This window comes from Chelonoidis abingdonii, chromosome 4 (genome assembly GCF_003597395.2).
Source record: "Chelonoidis abingdonii isolate Lonesome George chromosome 4, CheloAbing_2.0, whole genome shotgun sequence".
NCBI lineage: Eukaryota > Metazoa > Chordata > Testudines > Testudinidae > Chelonoidis > Chelonoidis abingdonii.
Window position 1 is genome coordinate 16,124,178 of NC_133772.1, and position 9,349 is coordinate 16,133,526.

The following is a 9,349-nucleotide window of genomic DNA, read 5'->3' on the forward strand; positions in this document are numbered from 1 at the left end:
TTGCGGCCACACTAACCCTAATCCGACATGGCAATACCGATTTCAGCGCTACTCCTCTCATCGGGGAGGAGTATGGAAATTGGTTTTAAGAGCCCTTTATATCAATATAAAGGGCTTTGTTGTGTGCATGGGTGCAGCATAAAATCAATTTAACGCCACTAAATTCGGTATAAATGCATAGTGTAGACCAGGCCTCGGTCTCAGTTCCCCATCTGTAAAATGAGGCTAAGACTCCGTCCTTTCTGCCCACCCTTGGTCTGTCTGGTCTGTTTAGATTGAAAGTTCTTCAGGGCAGAGACTGTGTCTCACTAAGCATATGCACAGCAGCTAGCACCATGGGGCACGGATCTCAGCTGGGGGATTTTTCTGCATCCGTAACACAACTAATAAATCATGGTAACAAATGAAGTGGGGAGAGGTGTGGCAGAGTGGAGCATGCTGCTGTCTGGAATGAGATACGCTAGAATACTTGCTGTGACTGAAGACGTGACTAAGGTACATCGGTGTGTTCAGCTTTTGCAGTTCAGGCTTAAGGGGTTGAAGGATTCAAAAAAATCCCCAGTGATCCAAAAACATCCCTGAGTGCTGTGTAATAGCATTCACTAGAGAAGTGCTTCCTAGGCACGTTAGATTAGATGGGAAGCTGCTGCCTGCTGAGCCCCAAGACATGGTGGCACCCTGGGGTTTAACTAGAGTAGGCTGCAGGCAGATGCTCCACTCTGCAGGTGGATTGCTTTGGGTTTCATAGGCTGAAAGAGCTGAGAACACTGATGCATCTGAAGGTGCCTGCAGCAGCCCTCTGTCACTGTGAGCGGGCTGAAAGGCTGGGCTCTTACATTTATCACTTTGCAGAGGAGCGACTTCTTTGCAAAGAAGCCCTTGTGGGTGAAAGATCCAGCAGTTCATTCCATGAGAGCCTAATGAAAGCCAGGTCATAGAGAGGCCCTGTGCAATGACACTAAAGGGCCAGAGAGAACCACAGGGACTGTCTTGTGTCCAGCAGCCTCGCTAAAGAATCCCCTTTTCATTCACAGCTGAGTCCTGTCTTCTCTATACTACAAGGGAATCTCTTTATCTCAGTGCCAGCTAAAGAGCATCTCAGATGTTGCCATGTGAGTCCATGGGGGTTGAAGGAGTGGGTAGCAGAGGAGAAGGTGGCCTGTAAGATGAACTGACTGGACGCAGCATGGCAAAGCGTGGCCAAGGAAGTGAATTACCCATCCAAACTTTCTGCCTTGGTTTTTCCAAAATGGTTTGACCTGCATCCACCAATGGCACTGGCTGGGGTTTTAGGTAAGTGGATTGAGTGCTGCTGAAATGTTGGGGATCCTGCATGCTAAGGCTACTTCTACACTGTGAGCTTGGGGATGGCATGCCCCATCTGGATGCGATATAGTGCGGGTATAAATAGTGGTGCAGCCGTGGCAGCGTGGGCAGTGGCCTGGCTAATGCAAACACTCCTGAAAACAGTGGATGCACACTCTTCCTGGCCAAGCCGCACTGCTGTTGTCCCATCTATAGCTATCACCATGTACAATCCAGGGGGAGACACAGCCCAGGCCGTTTGTATTCAGTATGGCTAGTCAAGGTCAACTCTACACCCCCTGCCCGAGGCTGACCTCAATGAGCTGTACAGTGTGTCTGCATGGCCCGGAGCTCAGCTGGGGCATCAAGGCTCAGCTGTAATACAAATAACGATAATAGCTTCAGGGATGAAGAACTCACTCTCAATGACACTCTTTAAAAGCCAGGACCTTTTCTCTGCTCTTGCCGTCACGGCTCTGGATGGGGGGAAATGGGGCACCGATGAGCAGGCCATGTTCTTTAATACCATTAGCTGGCATTCATTCCATCGATTTAATGCACTCTGTGTCTATCACATAGATTCATTCATTATTACAACCTTTTATTTGGCTTATCACCATGGTATCTGGGCTCCTTACAGGGAGACGTTCAAGATCTCAGAACAACTCATGGCAGGTATATATTTAACAGTCACAATTAGTCTGATTAAATTAAAATTAAAGCAGGCACCCCTTCCTCTCTTTAGAACACTCTAAAGTACACATTCAAACTGCAGATGTCCTTGTGAAACATCGGCAATGTTTCCCATGTGCGTGATGATGTTTTATAGATTCATAGACTCTAGGACTGGAAGGGACCTCGAGAGGTCATCGAGTCCAGTCCCCTGCCCTCATGGCAGGACCAAATACTGTCTAGACCATCCCTGATAGACATTTATCTAACCTAACTCTAATAATCTCCAGAGATGGAGATTCCAACAGCTCCCTAGGCAATTTATCCAGTGTTTAACTACCCTGACAGTTTAGGAACTTTTTTCTAATGTCCAACCTAAATCTCCCTTGCTGCAGTTTAAGCAATTGCTTCTTGTTCTATCATTAGAGGCTAAGGTGAACAAGTTTTCTCCCTCCTCCTGATGACACCCTTTAGATACCTGAAAACTGCTATCATGTTATTATGAAGCAGGTATGTTACAAAATCCTAGACAGCTTTATAGAATCATAGACGATTAGGGTTTGGAAGAGACCTCAGGAGAGGTCATCTAGTCCAACCCCTGATCAAAGCAAGACCAATCCCAACTAAATCTATCCAGAGGCGGTCCAGGCCCCAGCACTCCAAGTGCGTGCTTGAGGCGGCAAGCCGTGGGGGCACTTTAACGGCGCCATGAGGGTGGCAGGCAGGCTGCCTTCAGCAGCTTGCACTTGCGGAGGGTCCGTTGGTTCCACGGTTTTGGGCGGACCTCCCGCAGGCATGCCTAGGAGGTTCCACGGTCCCGCGGCTTCGGAAGACGCCACAGGCGTGCTGGGGAGGTCCTCCGAAGCCACGGGACCAGCAGACCCTCCGCAGGCAATCCGCCGAAGGCAGCCTGCCTGCCATGCTTTGGGCGACAAAATGCCTAGAGCCGCCCTGAAATCCATCCCAGACCGGGCTTTGTCAGCCATGCGTAAAGAAAACTTCTAAGGAAGAGATATTCACCACCCCTGATCCAGGTAACTCATTCCAGTGTTCACACCCCTCTAATGAATAGTGTTCTAATATTCAACCTAGACTTCCGCCCTGCAACTGTGAGACCATTGGCTCTGTTTGTTATCTGCCACCACTGAGCAAGTCTGAGCTCCATCCCTCTTTGAACCCCTCTTCAAGGTATGTTGAGGCGCTATCAATCCCAACTCTCCTCTTTGCAGACTAAATAATCCCGTTTTCCCAGCCTCTCTTCATAAGTTCTTATGCCTGCAGTTCCGCTAATCAACATAAGCCCTCCGCTGGACTATCTTCACTTTGTCCACATCCTTCTGTAGTGGGGGCCTCAAATCTGGCACAATACTTCAGGCTGTGGTCTCACCAGTGCCGATAGAGGGGAATAATCACTTCCCCGTCTGCTGGCATGCTCTTACGAAATGCAGACCCAATATGCCGTTAGCCTTGCTTGGCAACAAGGACACATTGTTTATCTCATATCTCACTTGCTCATCGCAATGTCATCCCAGGTCCTTTTTTGAGAACTGCCAGCGCATCAACCTCTCGTCCCAGCCTGTCCGGCTGATGCAATGGGATTCTTACTTCCTAAGTGCAGGACTCGTACTTTGTCCGTGTTGAACCTCATCAGATTTTTTTGCCCAATCTTCTCCAATTGTTCAGGTCACTCTGGGCCTTATCCCGACCCTCCACATACTACCTATCCGCTTGCATTTAGTGTCATTCCATTAACTTGCTGAGGTTGTAATCGCAGTTCCATCTCCGATCTTAATAAATGTTGAACAAAACACCAGCCCGATCAACCGCCTGAGGCACTCCGTTGATACTGGTTGCCAAACTGAACTCGAGCCGTTGCATCACTACCCGTTAGCCCCAATTAGCCACTTATCTAATCACCTATAGTCAATTTCACATCCCATATACTTTTTAACTTGCATGAGGAGAGATACTGTGGGAGACTGTATCAAAGCTTGCTAAAGTCAGCCTATATCCTTGCTTGACTATAAGCTATCCCTTGCTTTCCCCTATCCACAGCAGTCATTTTCTCCATCATAGAAGCAATCAGGTGGTGCAGGCATGAACTTGCCCTTGGGTGAAGTCCATGTTGATGTTTCCTGATCACCTTCCTCCTCTCTCAAGTGCTTCAAAGTATGAATCTTGAGGACCTGCACCAGATTTTTTCAGGGCTGAGTGTAGGGCTGGACAGTCCTAGTTCCCATATTCTCTTCGTTCTCTTTTTAAGATGGGGACAGCATTTGCCTGTTTCCCAGTCACCTGTGGACTCCCCCAGTTGCCGACAGAGTTTTTGCAGAGATAATGGCGTAATGGCTCTGCAATCAACATTCAGGTCACTCATTCAGCCCCTTGATGCATTAGATCCAGATTCAGGGCGTTCTTTACCATAGGCAGAACAGCAGCCGCCTAGGGCAACCACTAGGTCTGAGAAAACCGCTCTGCCGGGAGCCCGACAGATGCGAAAGCAGTGGAGCGATGTAGAGAGCAGGCTGCTGGGTCCTAGAGAGAGCCAAATGCAGCACGTCTGAAGTGTGGGATGTGCTGGGGTATTGGGAAGGGGTGGGGGAAGAAACTCACCTGTAGGGTGACAGATGTCCGATTTTATAGGACAGTCTGATTTTTGGTCTTTTTCATATAAGGCTGCTATTCACCCCTACCCCGTCCGATTTTCACATTTGCTGTCTGGTCACCCTTAGGTGCAGGTAATTGTACCCTATATAAGACAGAGCCCAAATACGCGGACTGGCCCTACAAAATCAGAACATCTGACTTGGTCACCTAGCTGGGAAGCACGTCTCTCCCCCGGGATGGCAGTGATCCATCTCATCCGGGGGGAGCTGCACAGGTCGAGGATGAGCTGCGTGGCTCATGGGCTGCCCATCCCCTGAGATCAGATGCTGCTAACTTCAACATGGTCCGTTGGGCTGGCAGTGGCGCCATGGCGTGTGATCGGACCTGAGGGTTTGCTGCTGCTGTTGCCACTCTGCACCCCAAGGGAGGTGGATTTTGGGTCCTGCGTTTTCCACCTATCCCTCTATTGCAGCTGCTGGACAGGAGGCTGGGGTGAGCCAAGCATGAAAGCAGTACTGCGTGCCATTAGAATTTGTTTGCCAAAAATGCTTGCTAACAAATCCTGAATTCAATTTCATATTATTTTTTTAAAAAAAATCAATATCTTAGCCAAAAACAGAAAATTAAGTTGTTGACAATTATTTGTCCAAAGTTTAGTATGGGGAAGGGAGTGGGTCAGTTTTCATCAGAGAAACAAAAAATGTTGACTGACTTCCGATAGCCCTGTTACTGCTAATTAGAGCCTCCAACAACTGTAGTATGCCATCTCCTTACGCCAGTGTATAGAGCAGGGATCAGCAACCTACGGCACACGTGCCAAAGGTGGCAGCGCAGCAGATTTTTTGATGCGCATGCAGCGGTGGGCTGAGCGGCTCAGCCTGCCACTGCTCGGGGTTCCGGCTCCTGCCCACTGCACCTGGGTCCTGGCCACTGGCCCCACTCAGCACCCACTGCTGGCCGGGGACCCCAAGGAACTCCAGCTGGCAGCGGGCTGAGCAGGCTGGTGCTGAGACCTCGGCTGAGCCATCTCAACCCGCTGTCGGCCTGGGGTTCCATTCACATCAGTTAGTAGCGGGCTGAGCAGGAATAATTCAATGAAATAAGGAAAAAAAGAGCCAAACTAATGAGCAAAGTGCAGAACAGAGCAGTGGTCCCACCATGGTGGTGGACGAGCATCCGCTGAAATGCCGCTGACATTCAGCGGCATTTCAGCGGCAACGCCTCTGGATGACACTGCTTATCGGCGACATGCGCGTCATCCAAGGTGTCGCCACCGAATTTCGGTGGCATTTTCGTGGATGCTCGTCCGTCGGGTCAGTACGAGGGTGCACGAGAAGCCCCTGCGGCGCGCCATGGCACCCAGAGCACCCCGTTGCGGACCCCTGACCTAGAGAGAGCCTCCTGAAGCACAGCGATCATTTTGATTTAAACTGAACTGTTATGAAGAATGAGTACACTGTCAATGTTGCCACATGCAAATCGATGATGGACATTATACAGTTTTACTCATACCAGCAACTTGTTGACTATATCCTATTGTACATTATCACTCGTATTTTACTGACAAGTCTGTAACAGGAGCATCAGGAGAACGGAGTTTCTCAAACTAAAGCTCATCAAGAACAATCTCTGCTCTTTGTCATATAAGACATTATTACTGATGTTGCAGAAAAGAAGCCAGAAAGATTGTTTTTAATTAAAACCAAATCCTTGTTTCAATACCTCTGCATAGAAATTTCCAATAAAATGTTGACAAATTAAAAAAATTACCGGTATATTATTTGCATCATTCTGTCAAATCAGAATTTTTTCTATAGTGCTACTTCTTTAGTGCTAGTCCATCAGCATTACAATGTGCTTAATTAAGTTAAACTGGTTTTAATAACATGCATGTGGCAAGTTTTCCAGTTGTGTAAGCACATGTTTGTGTTGCTAAGAGCAAGACAGGCACAGGGGCACCAGTTTAATAATCCCACGTAGGGCACCATAAATCCTAAGGACGGCTCTGTCCGGACCCATGGACTTGTGCATGTCCAGGTTTTCTAAATAATCCTTAAACTGTTCTTCCACCACTGAGGGCTGCTCACCTCCTCCCCATATTACGCAGTGTGTGATCTGTGTATCTAAGCATATATAGAACTCGTTTTCTCCAAAGTGCATTAGAAACCTTACCTGATCTGCCCCCTGCTCCACCTCATGATTATTATTTCCTTTGCACAGGTCGGGAGACTGAGGAACAGCGCTTCTGTGACTTGCCCTTGATCACTCAGCCAGTTAGTGCCAGAACTGGGATGAGAACCCAGGAATTCCTGAACCCTCCTGGCCACTTTCAGTGCCATGCTCGGGCTAGGAGATAAACATTTCTGAGCTCTGGCCTTTCAATACAGCAATTACCAGAAAACAAAATGAAGTTGGAAATCAGGTAGAAATTGTTTTAATTCATTTATTTCCTTCTAGGTCTTTTCAGAATTCAAAGCTAAAACTGTATCCCCTCTCCACTGGAACAATAGGCCTCGCCCAGCTTGTCCCAATTAAGTGGTTTCTACTGTATTCAAGTGGGCAATTTACTTTTAAATCATGCTTATTGAAAGGCACCAGGGCTAGGAAAGCAGCGCAGGGTCAATTTCCAAGCTGTCTGAGGTTTGGGATGAATAACCTCTCCACAGTTCTGATTTGCAATTAAACCACTTTGCACATTTCGAATCACATCAGTCTTGGCCCCATGCAAACGCTGTCAGTTGACTCATCAACTTTTCCGTGTTCATCAAACGCCCCACTGGGCTATTCTGTATGCCGGGGGACTCAGAGCTGGGCTTCCTGTGCTCAGGAGAGTAAGAAAAGAACTCAGCCCAGGATGTGACATGCCCCACTGCCGACATAGGAGCGCTTGTAGGCTCCTGCATAGTACAGGGATTTTGAGATGATTTTTGTAGCCCTTGCTCCCTTCTGCAATGCTAACGTTCTATCAGGCGATGAGTAATGTTGCCTGTGCCGTGGTGTAGCATTTAATATGATCTCTGGGCAGGAACAACTGCAACAAAATACAATGGCAGTGCAAACCCGACCCTGCCTGGTGTCCTTTTAAGAACGTCTGCAATTTTAATGTTCTAAAGCGAGTGTGTGGGGGTGGTGTGTGGGAGGGGGACAATGACCTGCTTTAATGGAATAGTCCATTTTGATTGAGAACAGAATGCCTGTGGTGTGTTCTGATGAGCTACTGAAAGGCTCCGTCTTGCAGGGGGCCTGGATACCATTTGGAGGTGGGGGGGCAAACAAAGGCTTTTAAGAATGACCTAAATGAGAGGCTGTACCTGGACAGTACGAATGACAAGCGAGGACTCCCCAGCCCTCTTGTGGTCTTTTTGATTTAAGACACTTGGCTGAAACATGGAAGATCTGGGTTTGAACCCCAGCTCTGCCACAGGCTCCCTCTGTGTCCTTGGGCCAGTCACCTCACCTCTCTATTTCTCCATCTCTTCATGCGCAGAGTGGGGTTATGAGGATAAGCCTGGGGATCTTTGTGGGATGCTTAGGCGGCACAGTGATAGGGGCCACAGAAGCAGCAGATAGATGTTCCTCAAGCAAAGTCTGAATAACCAGATGAGCTGTAGAGAGTGCCCTGACAGTCACCAATCTCTGGTTCTGTCAGACCAAGACAGGAAAGCCCATTCCCTAGCAGAGGAAGCCAGGCCCCTGAAGTATAAATCAAGGGAGTGTCATCCACGCTGGAAAGTGGTATTTTCTGTCAGCGAATCACCAATTTAAAGTGGATCAGAGCAGCTTGGAAGGAACACAGTAAAATCCACATGGGATCAAGCCTCTGGGTTTAGCAAGCGCCTGACCCAGTGGCTGTAAGATTTTAGGGGGACATCTGGCACCTCCTCTCTGGCTGACCTCTTCCTTCCTGTTGTTTCCAGTGCCTTTCACTCTGTAGTCCCTGGAACATCCTGGGGGCAGCCCATCCAGGTTATACACACCTTGACAGACAGACGGACGGACATGTATTGTGTGGGAGTGGTTACTGACCAAGACTTTGGAACAAGCAGAGAATCCATCCTTGTATGCTGAGCCCAGTGCATGCTGGGACAGGACTTTGGGGATACAATCAGTACTGTGTGCAGCACGGACAGGATCAACAAAGCAGAGTTATGGACCTGGCTAGTTGGAACCTGGAACCTGTAAAGACCTGCCAATGAGCAAGGAGATGCAGAGAATAGACTAGAACTCATCCCTGTGCTGACTGGATCTTGGAGCATTTTATTTTCTGGGTCACCAGGAAGAGCCTTGATGGTCACAATTAGATCACTAGCCCCCTTGGCTAGTGATTTCCCATTGCCCCTGCCCCTGAGAAGACAGAAGCATGGTTCAGCTTTCAGCAGGCTGACTGGGCTGCATCTGGCCTAGCTAGAGAAGGCATCTGAGATGTCAGGGAGGGGAAGAATGGAACATAAGTCAGGAGGGAGAAAGGCCCAGGAAGGAAGCCAAAGGGAGAGAAGGGTAGTGACCTTTTGCAAGCCTGCAGTGACAGCTCCAGCTTGTACCTGAGCTCAGTTGCGGGCTATCTCTTCGACTAACAGTCTCCAAAGGGCAGAGCTTCATGTTCAGCCGTCAGCAAGACACCGCTGAATACCGCTGTGGATGGACAGGGTTTTCAGATGCAACAGTGGAGGAGCTGATGGACAAATTCCCCCTCTGGGCTGAGTGGGATCATAAACCATCCAGAAAGCTAAGAGCCTGGCACAGGGAAAAGATGGGCCTCTTCCCC